This window comes from Lactuca virosa, chromosome 4, assembly GCF_052849685.1.
Source record: "Lactuca virosa cultivar CGN04683 chromosome 4, Lactuca_virosa_CGN04683_v6, whole genome shotgun sequence".
NCBI lineage: Eukaryota > Viridiplantae > Streptophyta > Magnoliopsida > Asterales > Asteraceae > Lactuca > Lactuca virosa.
This window is the reverse complement of record NC_136429.1, coordinates 211,919,297-211,944,874: the sequence shown is the minus strand read 5'-3', so window position 1 is coordinate 211,944,874 and position 25,578 is coordinate 211,919,297. Positions and strand designations below refer to the sequence as shown.

Genomic DNA, 25,578 nt, shown 5'->3' with positions numbered 1-25,578 from the left:
ATATAATATAAAATAAACTAAACAAAACTTTTATTTCTTTATTAAAATGCGGAAAAATATTCCTTACAATGCATCTTCAAATGAAAACTATGATATTACATATTTCCTAGCAATCTATCATAACTTTTAAGTAGTAGCTCAAAAATCCGATCCTCGAACCATGCGATAGAAATCCATCTTCGTGATCAGATTCAGCACACTCTTATTTTAACCTTCCTTTTGCTCGATCCTGCTTAACATCAAGATGCAACCTAGTCACATCATGTAATAAGAATCAACAATTAGGAATTTTAACAAAGTTAGATAGTGGACTTACCTGAAGCCGAGTCAAACATTTTGTCTCTACTTGCTTTCAAACATTTCAGGTATTCAGGGCAGCTTCGCTTCCAATGTCCCTTCTCATGACAATAAAAACATATAGACTCTTTGGTAATGGTACACGAGACAATCATAGACTTAGCCTTTCCCTTTACCTTTTGGTCAACCGGGTTGACCAAGGCCGATCCCCTTCTATTGGGACGAGAAAGCTTTTCTGGACTTCCAATGTTACCATTGTCCATGTCCATGGAAGTTTTGAGAATTAGACCTTCCATCAATATTTGCTTGACCATTGCGCCAAATCATTGCTGATTCAGCAGCAACAAGCAAATAAGAAAGATCTATTAGGGTTATGTCAGGATCTGTCATATGGTATTCTTTAATAAACTCACCATACGACTCAGGAAGCGACTGAAGAACCCAGTCAACAACGAACTTCCTTGAAATAACAGCACCCAACATTCTCAACCTGTCTATGTGTGACTTCATTCCTAAGACATGAGAGCACACAGGTCTTCCATCTTTATGTTTCATTTCTAGTAGAGCTTGAGTGATCTTGAACCTTTCAAGTCTTCGGGCTTGTGGGTCAGGGAGAATAAATGGAGGAGGTGGGGGAGTGAAGCATGATGTTGAGGGACATCATCTTCAGGAGGAAAGCTTGTTTCAAGCGATTTGGGAAGATCATAGTTGTCTGAACCAGACATCTACAATGGGAGAAAATCAAGTTAGTTGATTCAAGTCCTTAATATAACACCCAATATGAAATATTAAGGCTAGGACCCAACACAATATTTTATAACTTGGAAGAGGGATGCCGTAATCCAAGCTATAAAATATTTGAAGGTAGGTGAATGACGATTCACCAATTTCCACCATGAAAAATGAAATAATTTATTAGGCTTTAATTGGATTTGAAACTCCTAGATCTTTTGAGATTCATTGAACTTTTCAATGGCATGTTTCAATCTCGATTGTGCCCTTCAGATTTTGTGACTGGGATGCCGAGGATCACAAAACAAGGTGTGAATAACCATGCAAACTCACTTGGTACCCTTAATATTATCACCTAATCGATGTGCCGGTTAACCACACACGCTCCACCGATCTATGATAAACATTAAGTCACCCTTCGTGATCCTTACTAGTCCAAGTTAGTGTGTCGGTTAACCACACATGCTCCACCAACGACTTGGTAAGGTACAAAGCGTGAATTTCATGGGTTAGCACCATATTCACATTTTCCTAAAGTAACTAATATTGGGAATTTATAAAAGGTTTAGTTACTTTATAATATTCATTATACTTTTAATGAGAATTTAAAGTCATTGTCCTACCCGTTCGGCTAACGACCCTCCACCGATCAAGGAAGCGGTGGGTGAGAATGGACACCCATTAAGTTGCCATTTTATAGGCAACAACCTTATACCCCCCTTATAGACCGGCTTCGTGAATGAGGCCTACTAACGGTAAAACGACTTGATCTTATACATATATATAATAATTAACCATTAATGTTATAAATAGTATAAGGGTTGAATTTTAACTTTTAAAACTCTAAGGGTTTGGAATTAAAGTTTATTAAAGTGTGTGAAACTTTACAAATTCCAAAACTTGAGGGCAAGTTTTGTAACTATCCAAAACTTTTCATTTCATAACTTATGAATTAAAGGTTCATAAAAATGAAGACTCTTCATTTTATGTAACTTATGTGTTTTAAGTGTGTGTTTAAAAGAAGTGACCTTTGGATATCCATAACTTGAGGACAAATTATGGACTCCATTAAAACACATACATGATCAAGAATTAATCCTAAACAATTTAGCAAATAATTCCTATCATCTTCTAAATTCATAAGAACATGAACATGATCATCAAAGTTTCAAGAATTATATGAACACATACAAAGCATGAAATTTTGATATAAGCTATTGTAAATGGATTAGAACTACCATTACACCAACTAAAACAAGTTTTAAAACACCAAAACAGTTTAGGGTAATGTTTCTAGTCCATTTCCAGCAGCAAAAGTCGAAAATCTGCATTCTGAGGCTCCTACTCGCCGAGTGCACGAACCTACTCGGCGAGTAGGATGAGTTTACACATGCACTCGGCGAGTCCCCCCATGGACTCGGCGAGTTCATCAGTCAGACAGCAAAAAATCGACTTTTTATCACTATTTTGCATCAAGTATCAAACAAACAAGCCTAGGCTCTAATACCACTGTTGGGTTTTGAGGATTCTAACACTTCCTAAGTGTACATGCAACCCTATTAACCCTTGGATCTATGTTTGTCTAAGATACATGCAAAATATTATTTTCCAAGGTTTATAACCTATCTAGCATGGCATGGGGTACTTTTAAACATAAAAGAACTAGATGAGTTACATACCTTTTGTTGATTGTTGATTCCTTGGAGTTTGAGAGCCAAGCACCAATAATGTGAATGCCTCAAATGGAAATCACAAATCACCACAAACTTGGAAAATGTATGAGAGAGTATACTAACTCTTGATTTTGGCCACCACACTTACACACACATTAGTGTCTTTTTCATGCAACATAAGCTTGTTTATATAGTGTACATGGTTAGGGTGAAACCCTAATAACCCATGTCTTTTCCTCTTCCAAGGATCCATGGGTTAAAAGCTCGATGGATCATCCATGGACTTCCATATAAGCTTAGCTCATTAACAAATGAGCATTAGCCCACACCATATAAATACAATAACCCATGATTTAATTAGTCTTCCTTTTAATCACTAAATCAATTCATAATTAATTCAAGATTAAAACTAATTAAATAACATGACTTTATATTAATATATTATAACTTATAATATATTAATAAATCGTAAGTATACAATTCTCATAATATTATCCATAAACAGTTTGGGTGAAGTGCAACCCAAATGGACCATGCCGGGTCGGGTCAAGTATATACCAAATAAGTTATGGACTTAGACACCTTATCCAACAAAAACACCACTGCTCCCAACTCTAAATCATGAGTCAGATAACGAACCTCATGCAGCTTCAGCTGTCGAGAAGCATAAGCAATAACCCTCCCTTGCTACATAAGAACTGCTCCCAGGCCGGTGATGGATGCATCACAAAATCCTCAACATCTTCAGGGAGGGTCAACAGTAGGGCCTCACATAGTTTCCTCCTCAAAGTCTCGAATGCAGCCTACTGCTCATGCCCCAAAGCAGAAATCCACGCCCTTCCTCATCAGACAAGCGAAGGGTACAACAATCTTTGAGAAGTCCTGAATAAATCTGCGATAATACCCTACTAATCCCAAGAAACTCTTGATCCCAGATGGTGACTTTGGAACCTCCCAATGAATAACAACCTCAATCTTGGTTGGGTCAACCAAGATCTTGTTATGGTTAACGAGATGCCCCAAGAACTGGACCTCTCGTAACCAAAACTCATACTTCGAGAACTTGGAATAAAGTCGTTCCCGCCTTAATACTCCCAGAAGCTCTCGAAGGTGCTCCTCATGCTGCTCTCAGGTATTGGAATACACCAAGATATCATCAATAAAGACAACGGTTGACCGATCGAGCATATGCCCGCATACCCAATTCATCAAATCCATGAATGATGTCGGCGTGTTGGTGAGCCCAAACGGCTTCACCATGAACTCGTAATGACCATAACAAGTTTGAAATGTGGTCTTCTCTACACCCTCCTCTCTCACCCTCATCTTATGATACCCTGATCTCAAATCGACCTTGGAGAACCAAGATGCACCGTGCAACTGATCAAAGAGATCATCAATTTGCGGAAGTGGGTAACGGTTCTTCACCGTCAACTTGTTCAACTCCCTGTAATCAATGCACATCCGGTACGAAACGTCCTTCTTCTTGACAAACAAAATTGGTGCTCCCTATCGCGAATTTCTCGATCTGATAAACTGCTTGCCCAACAGCTCCTGAAGCTATGAGGACAACTCCTGCATCTCCGATGGTGTTAATCGGTACGATACCTTAGCAATCGGAGCGGCACCAGGGACCAAATTGATTCTGAACTCAACCTGCCTCTCAGGAGGCACACCGGGTAACTCCTCTGGGAACACATCAGCAAACTCTCTAACAACAAGTGCATCCAAAACCGAAACCTCCGTCCCAACCTGGGTGTCAACCACATACGCAAGATACCCATACATCCGTGATGTGAATACTGTTAAGCCCTGGCAGCAGAACAAAAGGATGATCCAATCCTGGTACCCTCTCTATAAATAACCAGTTCTCCCCCACTTGGGGTTCGAACTACCACCCGATGACCCTCGCAATCAATCATATCCCTAAACCTGAGCAACCACTCCATCCCTGCTATCACGCACACATCCCCCATGGGAATGGAAATCAGATAAATCGGATAAGGTACCCCAAAAATCTCTAATACACAACCCTGATAAACACTCGATGCAGAGACCCCGTGTTCACTAGCGATAGAAACCCATTGTAACACCCGTGTTTCTAGGCTAAGCCTTATTATAATGATGTAATAGTTAGGGTCAATAGTTGTAACCTATTTTGAAGTAATGAAGAGGAATTACCTGATTATTATGTGATTTATGTGATTTATGTGATTTTGTGTGCATTATACTTATTTATAACGACGTAATAAAATAATAATAAAAATAAGCGTCAAAAATAAAATAATATAAAGATTGAATATCTATGAAGAAAGCTGAAGTAGTCATAACAAGGATTTAGGGGATATAAAGAACGTTGAAATCCAACTTATAACGAAAAAGTTATGGCATGTCGAAGTTTTGCGGCAAAACCGGTACGACATTGGGAATCGTAAAAAGTGAGTTTGCAATACAATACTTTTTAGCGTTAGCGATCTAAACGAAAGTCGTAGTATACATTAATCCGAAAGCGTGCATAAAAGGAACATAGTAAGTGAGTTATGTTTACCCTACTTTAAGTATAGCTTATGTTTAAGTTTATTATCGTTATTATAACGGTTCCTAGCCAAACCTCCTAGTAAGTGAGTTATGCTTACCCTACTTTAAGTATAGCTTATGTTTAAGTTTATTATCGTTATTATGTTTAAGTTTATTATGAACTTATATATATATATATATATATATATATATATATATTATAAAATATAATATACAAAGTGTTACTATAATATCTTTTAAGTACTCGCGGTACGGGGAACCTGGTTTGAAGGGCCGCATAGGGTTGTTGGATTTCATAAGTGCTATAATGCCAAAATGGTCATGCCCTCCAGTGTTTCATGTCTGACCCCTGTCTGTACATAGTGGTTGAAAAGTATTGTTTAACACTTGTAAGACAATATCGCTCGTAAATAGTCGCAATAAATATTAGACTAAAATCTAGCGGTAATGATACTAGGTTTCGTCGAAGGAAAATATAATTGTTAGAAGCGAAGCGCTGCCCGAGTTTGGAATCATCACTTTAACAAGTGAGTGCATAATTACTTTCATCTTACACATAGATATGAAGTATTTAATATAAATTATGTGTTATGTGTGCATATTATTTGTGTTCTTGATATCTATGCTGGATGAACAAAATATACATGTTTTATTTGATTTAAACTGTATATGTATTTTATACCTATAATTATGATGGGTAAATATGGATAGATGATATAGATGATGAAATAAATGATGAGAGGCCTCGATGTTTAAGATGATTCAGTCATCTACCAGAGTATAGATGACGACCACAGACTATTCTAGACAGTCCAGTGGAACGCTAGCAGGCTCGCAACATGTAGGTGTTTATTTGAACTAAGTGTTCAGCAGGTGTACTGCATCCCCCTCATGGTTGCCTTTTTGACATGTATTACTGAGGAATCCCCTAAGCAGTGTTGTCATCCCGATGAAAATCCTTAGGCTCGGTCCCTTAATTTGGATGCTTTAGGGACAGAAAGTGAGGATAACGGAAATGGGTAATTGGGTTGATTGATTGATGAAATTAATAAACTTAATTATTATGGGTTGAAAACCCTATGTGCTCACAAGGCTTCGAAGCCTGACCCACTCAGTTTCTTGTATTACAGGTAGTGGAAAGAGAGCACAAGAGTGATGATCTGATGAGAGATCAATGGATTATAGGCCACTAGAATTAATAGATTTTGTAAGCCCTATGTTGTTTCTGTTTATGCCTTTGATATGTGTTGACAATGACATCCCGGGGTTTTTAATATAATGAAAATACATTTCTTCGGAAATGCTTTGATAAATTCTTTATTATATTTTTGGGAACAAATTCCGCAACATATTTCTTTAAAAGGACACTCTGATTTTCAAATAAAGCATAAACAAATATGTCTTTTCTGGCCGTGAAATTGGGGATGTCACACCCGCAACGGACACTCCAACTATCTCAGAGTCACATCAAAATCCTTACTAAAAATTTTACAAAAGACCGACTCGCACCTGAGTCAAATAGCACAAGAAAAGGAAAGGACTTCACTAAGAAGGTACCTAACAGAATCATAACATAAGCATAACATAAAATTACTGACATAATAATAAATGGAAACATACCAGTAATGGCGTCTGACGCCGCCCGGGCCTCCTCTGCAGTGACCTGGAATGCATGACCTCTAGCCCTTGGGGGTTCTGCCCTACCCTGACGTTCATCCGTAATCGTAGGGGTAGCAGTAGTTGGCCCCTGCATAGGTCTGTCAGAAAGTAAGGGACACTGGGCCTTCATATGGCCAACCTGCTCACAATGATAGCAAATCCTATTACTTAGCGGAGGAGCCTGCTGACGACAATCCTTCGCAAAATGTCCCTTTGTGCCGCAATTACGGCATGCAGAAGAAGAATACCAAAAAAAACCTCATGAACTTTGTTGCACTTCCCATAAGTGCGACCCCTCTATCCCCCATAATGCGAGTCAGCGGGCTTGAACCACTTCGCTTCCCGCTGTGACTGAACGGGAGCCTGCCCCAACTCCCTCGTCTGAATCTCTATCTTAATATTCTGCCTCCTCGCGACATCCTGAAGCTCAACGAGGGGAACCATACGATGTGTGTACACGAACTGCTGAATATTCTTCTTGATCATGCTCAAGTACCAGGTCATCTGAGCCTGCTGAAAAGCAGCAAACTCAGGGCAGAAAAGAGCCATCTTAGGAAACATCTTGGTGATCTCTGTCACCGACTCGGTAGTATGTCTCAAATCCAGGTACTCCTAAGCCAACCTATCCCTCTCCTCCAGGGGAACGTATCTCGCAGAAAACATCTTCGAGAACTGATCCCAAGTAACAACAACTCTCTGCTCAGGAGTGTAAGTACCAGTCACAGGTCTCTACCAATCCTTCGCCCCCAACCTAAGAAAGTTCAGGGAGCACTTGTCCTTCTGTTCAGTAGGGCAAGAGCATGTAAAGAAACAACCCTCCACATCAGATAGCCACCTCATCGCTACAATCAGGTCCCTGACCGCATCAAACTCCAGGGGCTTTGTATTGTCGAAGTCCCGATACTGGAAAGCTCTGCAGAAACAATTGACGTATCTGCAACAACAACAACATCAGAAAGAGCATCGTATCGATCATCAAAGAGCTTAATCATGGCGGTATTGATATACCCAAACATCTCTAGCATAGACCTCCGGATAGCAGCAACCACCTTAATGGCAATGATTTCATGAATCTGATCATCAGACAACCCTGCCTATCTTGGCCACTCGCTCCAGATCCAGAACTGGATCCTCTCGTGAACACCATACTGAAAATAAACCAAGATATACATCTGAAAGGCCATAATTAATATTGCAAAGATCGACATGAAAAGACCAACCCTTGGGGTTTGTGACTTCTTCGCTAAGCGTACGGGTCCTATGCTTTCAGTGGTACGGTCCCATACTACCTTCCACACCTACCCATATGTTTTCGAAGGATCATCACCACACCCGAACAAATACACAGCTAGGATACGCATACATCCTATCCTCACTCTAATGAGAGTGGCTAATCATTCCATATATGGTCGGCTGCTCACACACATACTCATCCATGAAACTTCCACCAACCCTGCAGCTACTCATGTATGCTAATCATACATAACGTTGGATCTTATAGACAGTCAGATACTTGATTCTAACATAAGCCCACAACCAAACAAGGAACATGAAGTAAGGCTAAAACAAACATTCTCAAGCTATAAAATCTTTGTTATGTATAACTATGATGCATACACTGAGCAACTACAGTAATGATGTCAATTTCATACAAGAAGTCCTCCTAGCCTATCAGGCATTATATATCAGACAATTCGATCATACAATTCCTGAAGATCCCTAGCCTATCACTAGCATGCAGTTTTATCATATCATAGCAAGTAATAGTGTGGTAACTGTTGTATTAGGTGTCTAAGCCCATAACTAGAATTGGTATGTACTTGATTTGATTGTAGCATGGTCCTTTTGGGTTGCCTTCACCATAGCAACCGGACAGGATGAGTTTTGGAGAAAGAGATAAATAAATGGTTTATTAATATATTATAAGAATAATATATTAATTTGTAATCATATTATTTAATTAGTGTTTAATCATAACTTAATTTGGAATTAATTTAGTGGTTAAAGGAACTGATTAAAAGAACGGGGACTGATTATGTAAATCAGTGATAGTTGCAGTTTTGGGCTGATGGACTCTATTGAAAGGGAGTGGACGAAAATCTATGGCAAGCCCCATAGAGTTTTCGTCCAAGGCCTATCATATGGGGGTCGATGGACTGCTTAGGGCCTAAGCAAGGAAATTAGGGTTTCCAACTGAAAACCCTAGCAGCCTCAACTATAAAAGGAACCCCAACCTCTAGAAATCGGCCTACCTACTTCCAAGATAAACTCTAACCGATTTCTACCTCCCTCTCCCCATTCTTTGCTTATGGTGTTTGTGACTCCATTAAAGATGCAGCTCTTGGGGCACTAGGCTTTCGAAGGTCAAGGAATTGAAGAAGGATTACTTGTTATTACAAGATAACAATAAAGGTAAGATCTAAACCCTATTAGTTTCGATTTTATATCTTAGAGTTAGGGTTACTGCTTTGGAAATCTTGTTTGCATGTATAACTTGAGAAAACCTAGATCGAAAGCAATTAGGGTTTCATGTGCACATAGGAATGTTGTAATGCTCAAAACCCATCACTGGTATCAGAGCCTAGGATTTTTTTTCTGTTAGATTTGATGCAATAGTGATTTATCTAAAGCTGGAACAAAACCGTTTTGCTCTCTATCTGTTGAACTCGACGAGTTCAAAGATGAACTCAACGAGTTGGGTGAACTCGACGAGTCCAAGCCCTGACTCGATGAGTTGACTCGTCTGACAGCAGAGTTTCCGAATTTTTGATCTATTTTGGATTAGGATAATTACGTAACTTGTTTTCATTTTAATAAATTTATTTTATTAAATGGTAATCTCGTTTCCTTATCCAAATAGATGGATTTGGTCAAATTTGAAGATAATGGCTAATTATTTGATTAATTAATTATTTAAAATTTGATCTGAATAATTTTGAAAAGTTTCAAATTACACCCTCTAGTTTTGGAATTTAAAATTTAATTAAAAAATATAATTTTGAAATATTAAATTCTAAAACCCTAGTATTTTAAAAGTTTAAAATACAACCTTTATACTATTATAATATTAAAAGATTAATATGTATATATATATATATATATATATATATATATATATGTATATATATATATATATATATATATATATATATATATATATGTATAAGATGAGTCAGTCTTACCGTTAGTAGGTCTCATTCATGAAGCTGGTCTATAAGGGTTGTTTAAGGAAGCGGCCTATAAAATGACCGTCATTGGGTATCCACTCTTACCCACCGCACTCTTCACTAGTGGAGGGTCGTTAGCCGAACATGTAGGATAGGACTTTTATTCTCTCATTAATAAGTATAATGAAAAATTATAAAGTAACTAAATGTTTTTTATAAATTCTCAATCTTAGTTACTTTAGAAAAAAATGTGAAAATGATGCTAGTCCATGAAATTGCACTTTGCACCTTGCCAAGTCGTTAGTTTAGTGTGTGCGGTTACCGGCACTAATTTGGACAAACAAGGGTGGCAAAGGGTAGCTTGAGAATTATCATAGATCAATGGCGCGTGTGTGGTTAACCGGCACATTTATTAGGTGGTAAATGACATCGAGAGTGCCAAGCTAATTTGCATGGTTATTCACACCTTTTTTGTGATCCTCGGTATCCCAGTCACAAACTTGAAGGGTATAATTGAGATTAAACATGCCATTGAAAAGTTCAATGAATCTCAAAAGAATCTAGGAATTTCATTTCATTTAAAATCTAATTCTCCTAATTTCGTTTTTCATGGTGGAATTGGTAAATCGTCTTTTACTCACCTTCAAATAATTTACAATTGGATTACGGCATCCCTCTTCCAAATTATGAATTATTGTGTTGGGTCCTAGCCTTAATATTTCATTTGGGTGTTATATTAAGGACTCCTTATCTAATCAAAACTTTGTCTTTCTTCTTTTTCAGATGTCTGGTCCAAACAACGCTCCCGGATCAACCTCCAACAACAACTCCTCGAACCCACTCTCGCTCCTAAACATTTGTGGGAGGGTTACTTTTGATGGATCCAATTTCAATGATTGGATCAGATTCATCAGAATGGACCTGCGATACGAGGATAAGGAACACATTCTCGACAAGGAACTCGCCAAGATTGATGAAGCTACTGCTACTCCCGAAGAAATGGAGGACTATAGGGCCCGATGCAAGGAAGTGACAAAGGTGTCATGCATTATGGTGGCCACTATGACTCCAGAACTCCATCGGTTTTACGAGGACTACTGGCCTTATGAGATGTGCCAAGACCTGATGGAAAAGTACCATCGGAGAGCACGTCAAGAGAGGTACGAGATTGTCACCTCGTTCGGTACAACCAAAATGAAGGATGGAGAGTCCATCACGGCCCACTTGCATAGAATGCAAATGTGTGTGGATCGTTTTCTCAAGTTGAATGTCAATTTTGACGAAGAGTTGGCTATTGATATAGTCCTACACTCTTTGCCTCCCTGATATGATCAGTTCAAGATGACTTATCATCTGAGCAAGGAGGAGGTCACCTTGATCAAACTTTAAGGTTTGTTGAGAACTGCTGAAAGTGGACTTAAAGGAAAAGTTGTTGATTCCACTCCTGCTGCTACCCCAGTCCTGGCTATTGGACATGGAAAGGGGAAAAAGAGGAAAGCTCCCTCAAGGAACTGGAAGGGAAAGTCCCATGATGAATTTTCTTGAAGTGGATCCAAAGGAAAACTCGGTTCTGCTACTCCCTCCTCAGATCCTAAAGAAGCAACGTGCTTCTACTGCCATGATAAGGGGCATTGGAAGAGAAGCTGCCCGAAGTACTTGCAGGACATCAAGGATGGGAAGATAAAGCCCTCCTTCGCAGGTATTTATACTATTCTATCTAATAACTCATCACATGCTAGTTCTTGGGTCCTTGATACAGGATGTGGTTTTCACATTTGTTCTGATTTGCAGGGCTAAAAAGAAGGAGGGATGTGGAGCATGGGAGGATGAACCTGATAATGGGGAATAGGAAATCGTCGCCTGTCACCAAGATCGGAGTTTATTCTTTAATGCTTAATAGTGGGTTAGGGTTAGATTTGGATGAATGTTGCTACTCGTCAGAGATGACAATGAATATTATTTCTTTTCATGGTTTGTACAGACAAGGTTTTAGATTTTCGTTTAATAATGAAATTGGTTCTATTAATGCTTATTATAATGGTTTATTTTATTTTGAAGCATTGCCTTGTAATGGTGTATATGAAACTATGATGGTTGTCGATAACTTAGGAAATATTTTTTTACATATTAATTCGTCTAATGGTTTAGATAAGGCATGCTTGAGGCATTGTCGTCTTGGACATGTCAACAAGAAGCACATAGCCAAACTCTAAAAGGATGGAGTGTTGGAATCATTTGACTTAAAGTCAGATGACACTTGCGAGTCTTGTTTACTTGGGAAGATGGCTAAATCACCTTTCACTTGTACTTGTGAAAGAGGTGAGGGATTATTGGATCTCATACACACATATATGTGTGGGCCCTTCAGATCCACCACAAGGGATGCTAACCGCTTCTATATAACTTTACCGACGACTATATTAGATATGGATATATCTACTTAATCAAGCACAAGTCGGAAACCTTTGAAAAGTTCAAAGAGATTAAGCAAAAGGAAGATAAATATGCTCAGATCCGATAGGGGTGGTGAGTATCTTAGTATCGAGTTCCACGACTATCTTAAGGAATGTGGAATCGTTTCACAATTGACGCCACCTAGGACACCGCAGCTCAATGGTATGGCTGAGAGGCGCAATCGAACCTTGTTGGACATGGTTCGTTCCATGATGAGTCGAGCTTCGCTACCAATCTCATTTTGGGGGCATGCCTTAGAGACTATCGCCCATATCCTTAATCTAGTCCCAACTAAGAAGGTTGCCAAAACACCTCATGAGATGTGGACAGGGAAGGTTCCCTCTTTGGCACATATCAAGGTTTGGGGTTGTGAAGCTTTCTTAAGACGAGAGACTCGCGACAAGCTCGAACCTCGAAGTGAACGGTGTATTTTCATCGGATACCCACAGAAATCCTTTGGATATCTTTTCTGTAGACCTAGTGATAATGTGGTCTTCATAGCAAGGAGAGGAGTTTTCTGCGAGAGGTAACTCATATGCCAAGAGGACAGTGGGAGGACAATTGATCTTGAAGAGATTCAAGAATCAAGCGGTGAAGGAACCTCTGACACTAGCGCTCAACCTGAGGAAGAGATTCATGTTGAACTAATTGACAAGTCATTACCTCTTAGATGGTCCTCTCAAGTTAGAATGGCACCGGAGTTATATGGTTTTCATATTACTATGGAAGGTGATACGTTTATCAGTGATAGTACACTGGTAAATTTGGATGAGCCTACTAACAACAAGGAAGCCATTGCGACCCCTGAGTCTGCTAAATGGAAAGAGGCAACAGACAGCGAGATCCAGTCCATGTATGACAATCAAGTTTGGAACTTGGTTGACAATGTACAAGGTCGAAAGATAGTCAGCTTTCTAATATTGTATGTCGATGACATACTGCTCATAGGAAATGACGTTCCAACCTTGTAGGAGGTTAAGTCCTGGCTTGGGAAATGTTTCGCTATGAAGGATCTAGGGGAAGCAGCTTATATTTTAGGGATTAGGATATTGAGAAATATAAGTAAAAAACTAATAGGACTTAGTCAGAGTACTTACTTGGATAAGGTGCTGAAACGTTTTAGCATGGAGAATTCCAAGAAAGGGGAGTTACCAATCCAGAGCAATACTAAGTTGAGTAAGACTCAGAGTCCGAATACAGTTGCCGAAATAGCGGAGATGGGTCCAGTGCCATATGCTTCCGCCGTTGGCTCGATCATGTACGCTATGACATGTACTCACCCGGATGTGGCTTTTGCGTTGAGCATGGTTAGCCGATATCAAGGGAACCCAAGTGGAGCTCACTGGACAGCAGTGAAAAACATTCTTAAGTACATGCGAAGGACTAAGGACTGGGTCCTTATACTTGGTGGGAGTGATGAATTGAGAGTGATAAGGTATAGTGACGCCAGTTTTCAGACCGACAAAGATAACTTCTGCTCTCATTCGGGCTGGGTGTTTACCCTTAATGGAGGAGCAGTGACTTGGAAAAGTTCCAAGCAGGAGACAATGGTTGATTCAACGTGCGAATCAGAGTACATAGCTGCGAGCGAGTGTTGAAGGAGGCTATATGGTTGAATAACTTCATTGGAGACCTTAGAGTTGTACCTGCCATGAAGGAGTCCATGGAGATTTTCTGTAATAATGAAGGAGCGGTTGCCTTAACCAAGGAACCAAGGGATCATGGCATATCCAGACATATCGACAGAAAATACCACTTCATCAGACATCGGGTAGAAGAAAGACTCTTCGTGGTCAAGAAGGTATCGTCAGAAGAAAATCCTGCAGATCCCCTCACAAAGGGTTTAAGTAGGATCAAGCATGTTTAGCATGCAAGGAGCATTGGTCTGAAGGACGATATTTGTTTTAGTGATTAGATAGATGTTTAGAAACTTGTAATGGATAAATGTAATTGACATTTGGTGATTATATAATGGTGATTTATATATAAGTATTGTTTACTATCTTGTGTCAATTGTTTACTATTGTTTCACTTTTACATGTTTTACTTCCTGAATAATTGGAAGATATATGAGTTGTTGTTTTAGTGAACTTCCTGAATAATCTGGTCAAGTCAAAGTCAAATAAAGTCAACAAGTCAAACCTCTTAAGGAGCCGTACCCTCTTAAGGAGCCGAAACCTCTTAGGAGCCGAACATAGCCTTAAGAACCGAACCATGAGGACCGAACCTCACTTGGACCGAAACCAAGACTGCTTCGGACCGAGCCTTCGCCTTCGCTTCTCTTCTCTCGCCTTCGCTTCCCTTTTGCTTCTCAGCACCATGGACCGAACCAACCTCTCGGCTCTCATCAGCAACCGAACCTATCACTCTCGGTTCTAATGCATCAACCGAACCCTTCTCGGACCGAGCTTACCTTCGGCTGTTCAGCTCCTAAGACCGAACCTCGCCTCCTGACTTCGAAAATTAGCATTTTCTTCCTGGTTTTTGACCCAATCTTCGTTTTAAGCCCGTTTTTCGTGATTTTAACGCGAGATTTTCACCAAAACTCGTAATTTAACATAAGAGACCCTAAATATTCATTTTTAATCATATTTTTGGGGGAAATCCTTGTCCAAGAATAAAATCTATTAAGTTAGATTTTGGGGTAGAGTGTTGACTTTATCTAGAGTATGACACAAGCAACCTCCCCCATACCTTCATAGTACAACCCTCAGTCACTATTCCCCTACCTAGTCAACTATTTGTCCTTTGACACCCCTCCTCCAGCTGTAAAGGTTCATCAAAAGCTGAAAATCTCCTCTCTCCTTCCATTTCACTCACTTTTCACCAAAAAGCAAAACACATTCTCTCTCACTTCCTCTCACCAAGAATTCGAGATTCAAGGCTGATCTTGAGCTCTTCACACACCTTTGGTAAGTAAATCTCTTCCCACACTTGATTTCCTTACACTTCTTCACTCAAATCATGAGTTCCTTACACAAATATCGTCATATTTGTTGTTAGATCTTCGAATCTTCAAGCATCTTCTAAGTGTTCTTGAGTTGAACACTTATTTTCTCCATCATCCATCTACTGAAATCACTCGAGGTGAGTTCATACCCCTACATTTTCATGTTTTCTTCAAGTTTTAGTGGGGGAATACAAGTTAAAACACCAAAAACTTAACTAAACTCAAACAACGGCTTTCATCAGAACAGTTGAGTCTTATTCACGGACTGTTTGACTATCTTAAACTTAATATCTTTCAAAACTGTTTAATATGAAAATAGTTCAGTTTCATACCTTTAAAATGACTGCTTGCACATCTCCATATGATTTTTCTACGATTTATGGTGATTTTTACAAAACTGCCTATTGTTTCAGAAACGAATTCGGACCAGTCTGTGAATATGAACATTTTAACACAAGTTAAAGACTTCTAAAAATCATAATAAAAATTATGAATAAACTAGACACATTTTCAAAACTCTCAGTATTTACAGATTCAGCTTTCGACTTCGCATGATTTTTCTATGATTTTTCTAAAACAGTGCAGAAAGGTTAAAAACTAGTTAACAGCTTACAACTTTCCACGACACGAAGTGTACAATCTTCACCGATCATAAGAACCTAGAAGGCAAGAGCGGCAGGGCATGTTATCCCATGAACCGGATCTGGACACCAAAGTTGATGGAATCAGAAATGACGTCTTGAACAAAGCACATGAAAACTCGCTACTCCATTTATCTAGGCTCAGACAAGAGGTATCTGGACCTCAAAAAGTAACATCAGTGGCCGAATAGGAAAGCTGACATCGCTACACATGTGGGCAAGTATCGGAATTGTGCCAAGGTCAGGATAGAACAACAGAAGCCTTCGAGTTACCTACAACCGATGCGCAGAGCAAAGGAAACTGTTCAAACCTTGGAAGACATGTTAATATCTTGGGTGATTGACTTCGGTAAAGCATGGGAATGCCCACTTACCACTCATTGAATTTTCACACAACGACAACTATCACCCTAACATCAAGGTCGCTCCATTCGAAGATCTCTATAGCCGCAAGGGCAGATCACCACTGCGTTGGACTGAAGTGGGAGATACACAGCTAGCGAAGGAGCAAGTTCCTAACAGCACCCTCAATGGCCCTGAAATCATAAGAGAGACAACGAAAAAGATCGTGAAAATTCGAGAAAGACTGAAAGCGTCTCGAGATCGACAAACGAGCTATGCAAATAAGCAACTCAAACCCTTGGAGTTCCAGGATGGTGACCATGTACTACTGAAGGTCTCACCGTGGAAAAGAACGATACGTTTGGTAAACGGGGGAAACTAAATCCAAGGTACATCGGGCCATTCGAAATCCTTGTCAGGATTGGCCCAGTGGTATACAAGCTCCAACTGCCACAAGGACTTAATAACGTACACCCGACCTCCCACGTATCAAACTTAAAGAAGTGTTTGTCCGACGAGACTCTTGTAATACCACTCGACGAAATCAAAATCAACGAGAGTCTCCACTTCGTAGAAGAACCGGTTGAAATCATGGATCGGGAAATCAAGAGAACGAAACAAAGTCGCATCCCTATTGTGAAGGTCCGTTGGGACGCTAAACGAGGACCCGAGTTCACCTGGGAGCGCGAAGACCGGATGAAACAAAAATACCCGCATCTTTTCCCTAACTCTTGAAGTCCCAGTCGAAACGTTAATTTCAGGACGAAATTCCTTCTAACGGGGGGATGATGTGACAACCGTCAATTTCTGGTCAAGTCAAAGTCAAATAAAGTCAACAAGTCAAACCGGTCAATTCAATTAACCCTTGTATGTTAGGGTTTACCTTATGTTTACTATTGTACAACGCACCATCGTAATACAAAGCATCGCTTAGAAGTTTCACGTGTGTAGAAAATCTACACCCAAATTAGGGTAAGTGATGGAACTACTCGATAAAACATTAATACATACCCTTTAGTGGCGTATAACATTCATAACAAGGCTTAACGAGGTTTACACACCTAGCGTAGCGAAGCTAAACATCCAAAAAGGTCTCAAACGAAGTCTCTCTCAAATCTCTCTCGCTCTATCTCTCGCTACCAGAAATGTCTCCCAAATCTCTCTAAGTATGTGGAATCTCTCCAAGTATGTGAAATCTCTCCCAAATCTCTCTAAGTATGTGAAATCTCTCCCAAATCTCTCCAAGTATGTGAAATATCTCCCAAATCTCTCCAAGTATGTGAAATCTCTCCCAAATCTCTCTAAGTATGTGAAATCTCTCCCAAATCTCTCCAAGTATGTGAAATCTCTCCCAAATCTCTCCAAGTATGTGAAATCTCTCCCAAATCTCTCTAAGTATGTGAAATCTCTCCCAAATCTCTCTAAGTATGTGAAATCTCTCCCAAATCTCTCTAAGTATGAGAAATCTCTCCTAAATCTCTCTCAAAATCTCTCTCAACTTTTTATAATCACCCGGGGCATCCCGACCCTTGATTTAGTCAAAAACAACTCGAAAACGGAAGTTTATGCGAAAAACCCTCTTAAGGAGCCGAAACCTCTTAGTAGACGAACATAGCCTTAAGAACCGAACCATGAGGACCGAACCTCGCTTGCACCGAAACCGAGACTGCTTCGGACCGAGCCTTCGCCTTCGCTTCCCTTTTGCTTCTCAGCATCATGGACCGAACCAACCTCTCGGATCTCATCAGCAACCGAACCTCTCACTCTCGGTTCTAATGCATCAACCGAACCCTTCTCGGATCGAGCTTACCTTCGGCTGTTCAGCTCCTAAGACCGAACCTCGCCTCCTGACTTCGGAAATTAGCATTTTCTTCCCGGTTTTTGACCCAATCTTCGTTTTAAGCCCGTTTTTCATGATTTTAACGCGGGATTTTCACCAAAACTCGTAATTCAACATAAGAGACCCTAAATATTCATTTTAGTCATATTTTTGGGGGAAATCCTTGTCCAAGAATAAAATCTATTAAGTTAGATTTTGGGGTAGAGTGTTGACTTTGACTAGAGTATGACACAAGCAACCTCCCCCATACCTTCATAGTACAACCCTCAGTCACTATTCCCCTACCTAGTCAACTATTTGTCCTTTGACACCCCTCCTCCAGCTGTAAAGGTTCATCAAAAGCTGAAAATCTCCTCTCTCCTTCCACTTCACTCACTTTTCACCAAAAAGCAAAACACATTCTCTCTCACTTCCTCTCACCAAGAATTCGAGATTTAAGGCTGATCTTGAGCTCTTCACACACCTTTGGTAAGTAAATCTCTTCCCACACTTGATTTCCTTACACTTCTTCACTCAAATCATGAGTTCCTTACACAAATATCGTCATATTTGTTGTTAGATCTTCGAATCTTCAAACATCTTCTAAGTGTTCTTGAGTTGAACACTTATTTTCTCCATCATCCATCTACTGAAATCACTCGAGGTGAGTTCATACCCCTACATTTTCATGTTTTCTTCAAGTTTTAGTGGGGGAATACAAGTTAAAACACCAAAAACTTAACTAAACTCAAATAACGGCTTTCATCAGAAAAGTTGAGTCTTATTCACGGACTGTTTGACTATGTTAAACTTAATATCTTTCAAAACGGTTTAATATGCAAATAGTTCAGGTTCATACCTTTAAAATGACTGCTTGCACATCTCCATATGATTTTTCTACGATATATGGTGATTTTTACAAAACTGCCTATCGTTTCAGAAACGAATTCGGACCAGTCTGTGAATATGAACATTTTAACACAAGTTAAAGACTTCTAAAAATCATAATAAAAATTATGAATAAACTAGACACATTTTCTAAACTCTCAGAATTTACGGATGCTTTCGACTTCGCATGATTTTTCTATGATTTTTCTAAAACAGTGCAGAAAGGTTAAAAACTAGTTAACAGCTTACAACTTTCATAACACTTTGTAGTATGTTGAGCAAAGTGTATAACAATAAGTTCTAAATATTGAATGTATTTTCTTGTTAGTTTATCATCATAAACTGAAATGGATTCTTCATTCATTTCAAACACATATAATAAATTATAATAGGCATAGTTTATGGATTTGTACTACATGGAAAAGGTTTACATCATATACAACGATGATTTCTACCATTACAAAACGTTTTGATAAGCTATAATAGGTATAGTTTATGTTTCCATTAACACAACAAACACATTTCGGAAGGTTTTATTCCCACAGAAAAAGGTTTTACACTTACGCACACCACACGTAAACTTGTTAACGTAAATTGTGAGACATTCTTCTTAGTACTCCTAGAGCACGGGTTAAAATTCCTGGTAGTTATAACCAGAGTCTCTTGTAGGGAGAACGTGATAGTTGTGTATAGATCTATATTGGGTTTGACAAACCACACCTGAGCTGCATGCAACAGCTAGACCGGCAGGTCTGGGGTGACAAGTGTCATTATCTTTTTCGACGCCTGAGAAACGTCGTGGCAGGTTCATTAGTCATAGTATGGTTATAGCGACTCACATAGGGAGTTAACAACACATAAAGTTTACGGGGATTTTTCTCAAATCAAAAAGGGCTTTATGTCGATTTAAAATCACTTTTTATATCAATAAGTATGGATATTATTGTGCACTTTCGGTTTTGGAATTAAAGACTACACATCAATTTTTGTAAGGAAAATATTGGATTTTTCTTGGTATCACACAATTCATTACAAAGATCGGTTTCCAAACTCTTCATCTAAAAAGCTTATGAACTCACCAACTTAATTGTTGACACTTTTTTCAAAACTACTTGTATTCTCAGGAAATCAACGAAACCAGGTAATCACAAGCTTTTGAGGATGGAACGCTACGGCGTTGAACAACTATTTTTATATCATGTTGTAATCAATCATTGAAATATGTAACACTTGAAACCATGTAATTCTTTTCCGATTATATTTATGATTGGTTGTATTGCTTTGATCACTTACTCGTTGTTATGATACTATACATGAAGTCCGCCACCCCCGGACGTTTCCGCCATCCTTGGTTTGGGTGTGTGACAGATTGGTATTAGAGCATTGTTTATAGTGAACTAAGTATTGCTTTGATCACTATTAATGGCACTTTTCTTATGCCACTATAACATTTTTGGTTTTTGCAACACTTTTTAATGCCACTAATAAATTGTTAAAATAAAGGTAATATTTTTAGTTTTTGGCTACATTTTTTTCATCACAAAGCATTTAATATTTGAAAATTTGGTCATTTTTTTTATAAATTTAAATGGAATATAAAATAATAAATAGATAAATAATAAATGGAAAACACAAAAGAATTGCTTATATTAAAATTTAACTTGTCTTACAACAATTTACAACAATATTATCAATACTTAAAACAAAAATATCTTTCAAAATGTTGAATAAGGAACATCTTTTATGCAGCAAGAAGACACTTCTCTTCCTCAGCCTTTCTACCCATCAGAACCCAAGATCATTTTCGAACCTGAAACAAAATCAAAGACTTCGATAATTTCACAGAACCTGAAACAAAGAAAGATGGTATTAGAGCTACAAGTACAAGAAATTAATCGTTTAGACTAGATAACCATAAAGCTAAGGAGAAAATTAGAGCTACAAGTACAAAAATGCCCTTAATCTCTCTTTTTATACATCAGAGCAAAAACATCATTTAAAAAAGAAAAGGCATGTTACACATTAAGGTTGACCAGATTGTTGACTGCAAAACTAAAAACTAAAATATATTTATTTTGATAAATTAAGGTTACCTGTGAACGATGTCTACTTAAAAGGGAAAAAATCTAATGCAATGATACAATTCATGTAGCCTCATATTCACTAGAAAACCGTCTGGTAAAAAGGAAAAAAGGAAATGCTAAATACAAACATATACAAGAAAAAACATTGCAAGTTACAATAACAATAGTAGTAAGGGTAGACCTTTTTGAAATGGACAGAATTGCCCCTACATCAAAACCTTCAGCTGTGTCAGCCTCAATTACACAAAGCTCATCAGAGATAGCTCCTTTGATCTTCCACCATGCAAGAATTGATGCTAACACAATTATCTAACACAATTCCTTTCATGAACACGCCCATTTGTTGCCCCTCTCCTTCCCTATCTTATCAAACCTTCTAGGTGGCAAACCAACTGTCTTCAAACACCCACAAACAAAACACCATTCTTAGATTCATTAACACATCAATATCAAGATTTGACATCTAAAGAGTGAAAGTTATAATCAATATGAGATATAATACACATTATGAGAATATAGTAAATATTACCTTATCAGAGGGATGTGTGCTTTAAAAAGTTTGTCAAAAATATCATTTAAAAAGCCAAGACCTATTACATATTAAGAGAATGTTGACTGCAAACTTAAAAACTAAAATATATGTATTCAAGGACAACGACATGGTGAATGCTATATAGATCTTTCAATATTTTTGAACAAAATAAACAGCAAGTTGGTTATCTTTTCAAAATGAAGTTTGAGCGTTTTAAAATACAACCCTGGTTCAGATCAGATAAACCTTGAAATCAATCTATTCTCGAACATATAGATATATTCCCTTAACCAAATCCCTACACATTTCAATAACAACAAAATATGGAAGGTCTAAGAAAGAGGGGCAATGTGCATATTATATGAATAATGATTTATGAAGAGTAAAAAAAGGTAATTACAATCCATGGGGGAATAACGAAAACCCTAAATCCGCTGATGAGAATCTGGAGAGGAGATGGTAGAGTGATTGAAGGAGAGTGAAATGAGCGAAGAATGCATACCTGATTAGGGATTGTGTTCTTCATGGGGAAATAACGACAACCCTAAATCTGCTCCAATATGACATAAATATGATTTGATATGCGATACATCTGATCCGATGTGTCATACATACCCGATTAACCTCCGAAATCTAGCATACATCGGATGGTAGAAAACAAAACCTTCGTAGTAGGAAGAATATCATATATTTCTGCTTGATCCATATAAGAACAAGGCAGAGATATGGCTTGGAGAACTAGCGGTGGTATAGTGTTGTTGGTGAGGAGGATAGACGGCGATGCTCCATTAATCATCGTGGGGAGGAGAGGAGAGTTGGAGATGTGGCTTGGAGAACTGGCGGTGAACCGGTGACGATGAAAAGAGACGTGATTTATTCCTTTATTCCGATTTCATTTCTCAAAAAAAGAGCGGAAGGTCTTCGACTATGGAGGGAATTAGGAGCGGGATATTAAAATTAGAATTTTCCATAGCTATAGTGGCACATATAATATGTGTGCCACTAAAAAGATAATATAGTGGCACAAAAATTAATATGTCACTAAAGACTTGTGCCACTAAATGTAATTTTATTTGTAGTGAAGGGAGTGGACGAAAATTTATGGCAAGCCCCATAGAGTTTTCGTCCAAGGCCTATCATATGGGGGCCCATGGACTGCTTAAAGACCTAAGCAAGGAAATTAGGGTTTCCAGCTGAAAACCCTAGCAGCCTCAACTATAAAAGGAACTCCAGCCTCTAGAAATCAGCCTACCTGCTTCCAAGAGAAACCCTAGCCGATTTCTACCTCATTCTCCCTCATTCTTTGCTTGTGGTGTTTGTGACTCCATTAGAGGTGCAACGCTTGGGGCACTATGTCACACCCCGGCCGTCGGCGGAAACACCGGGCAGTGTAACGTCATTTCTTGTATCATAGTTATCAACTTCCTGAAAACATATGCATTTTAAAATACGTCAACATAAAGTTGGTGAGTCCACAGGTTTTGACTCCATATAAAAATAATACATTTTCCAAGTTCAAAAGTATAGTTTTGAAAGTATCATTTTGACTCTCCAACATTTAATATATATATATATATATATATATATATATATATATATATATATATATATATATATATATATTAGGTATAATGGTTTACTTATCAAATAAGTGATATACCTATAAGTTTCACATATTATGAATAAATGATTGTAATCCCATACAAACTAAGGTTGCTACGTATAAATCTTATTTCAATTCTATACGAGTAAAACCGCTACGTATAAATCTATTTCAATTCTATACGAGTAAAACCGCTACGTATAAATCTATTTCAATTCTATACGAGTAAGTGTGTTAGGTATAATTGTCTACTTAATGAGCAAGTAGTATACCTACAAGTTCCTTGTACTTAGAGTATAAGTCTTTTGGAAACTTATACTTAACATTCATACTTGTATATCGACAAAGTATAATGCTTCTAATGTTGTGCTACCATGAGTCCGTAACCGCTGCTAGACATGCAAACCTCTGATTAAAAGATATCCCACCAATGGTTCCTCCATTGGTGCCACAATAAAACCGCCATTGGTGCCATAAAGGATTCCACCAAGGTAAATACTTCCCCCATACGCTTCATTGACGCCAGGTCCATAACAATCAATAGGACAGTTCGTCACCCGCGGACCGTTGAGTTGTAGCTAGCAACCACGGGTGGGGTCGTCAACCCGCATAGATCTATAGTCCACCGTAAAACTGATTGGGTTGTAGCCAACAACCATGGATGGGGCGTTAACCCACATAGATCCATACACAACTTCCTCGCTCACACAGGATTAACGGTTACAGGTCAGAGGATTTCCACTAAGATTCCCAATCTTAGTTGATGAATGAGGTAGCTCATGTAGACTTTGTCGGCTTCCTATAACTCTAACAACAAAGCATATTCGTGTCTAAAACCCTAAGTTACTAGACAATGCTTTTAAACATTACTCCTAATTTCATAATATTTAGGAAGTATAACAGCTATAACTTGAGGTAAAACCAGGTTTTATCTTGACATAAAACCAACAATAACAACATACTTATCAATTAACATATAGAACTTCCGAGTATAACTCTGGAAGTATATCGCACATAACATATATATAGAACTCCCAAGTATAACTCAGGGTCTACATTAGTATAATATTATGCTAACAAGTTTACGATAGTTGTATGTTTTCAAAATATCAGATTCAAAACAACTATATCCCGGTTAATATAACTATCTATGTTGATACGAACATACTATCATATAGACATAATATTAAATTAAATACAATATTTAGCATGCGTTTTCCCCCGAAAACATTTAAAGTGGGGCTGTGAAACTCACCTTAATATCGTGCTTTGATAGAATCTAACTGAAAACTGTCAGCGGTTCGCGATCGTCGGGCTCGGGATGCGAAACGGCCTCAACAAACGAGAGAGAGAGAGAGAGAGAGAAGAGATTTAGGTGTAAGGAAGCTTATGGCCGAAATGGCTATTTATAGGCTGATTTTTGGCCCTCACGACGTGAGAATGATAGGTTCACATCGTGAGCTATGGCAAGAGTCATCTTGTAGTCTTCCCAGGTGTTTTCTAGGCTCGATTAGTGTCCTGCAGCGTCCTCACGTCGTGAGAAAACCTTGCTCACGTCGTGAGTTTTTGGGTTATCGTTCCGTAGACTTCTAGCTTCGAAATGTGGTGTTTTGACTCCTCACGTCGTGAGTTTTTATGCTCACGTCGTGAGTTCAGTCAGATTAGGGTTTCTGACACATGTCATGCTCTCAGACAGCTATAACTTCGGAAGGTCATAACTTTTGCATACGAACTCCGTTTTTGACATTATTTATATCCACGCGTAGGTAATTCCGAGTACTACAACTCTATATTAGATTCCAATAGCTAATTCTAAGCCTATTTTAAATTCCTCTTGTTATAGAGATTTTATAGTGTTAGAGTCTATCATAACTTCTTCACGCGAAGCCAGATTTCGACGTTCTCTATATTTTTGGAATCATATGGACGTATACTTTGATTTGTATCATAAAATATGTATGAAAGTTCATATTTATATTAGAATTTATCAGGATTTACATAGTAAGTTTATCACATTACTAGTTTAACAAAATCACATTACATGATTGGTATAATCACATGTGATTGTTATTGACCTATTTTGACTATTGTTACACACTAGGCTTTCGAAGGTCAAGAAATTGAAGAAGGATTACTTGTTATTACAAGATAACAAGAAAGGTAAGATCCAAACCCTATTAGTTTCGATTTTATATCTTA

At 38.4% G+C, this 25,578-nt stretch overlaps 1 long non-coding RNA gene across 1 annotated transcript; it reads right to left on the bottom strand.

The window, feature by feature from the left end:
• Positions 1-20,783: 20,783 nt before the first annotated feature.
• LOC145168714 (uncharacterized) lies at positions 20,784-22,712 on the bottom strand. The gene is made up of 3 exons (XR_013742026.1): positions 22,279-22,712; positions 21,426-21,640; positions 20,784-21,008 (listed from the first exon to the last, which is right to left on the bottom strand). It is a non-coding gene; the product is annotated as an uncharacterized LOC145168714 (long non-coding RNA).
• Positions 22,713-25,578: the final 2,866 nt, after the last annotated feature.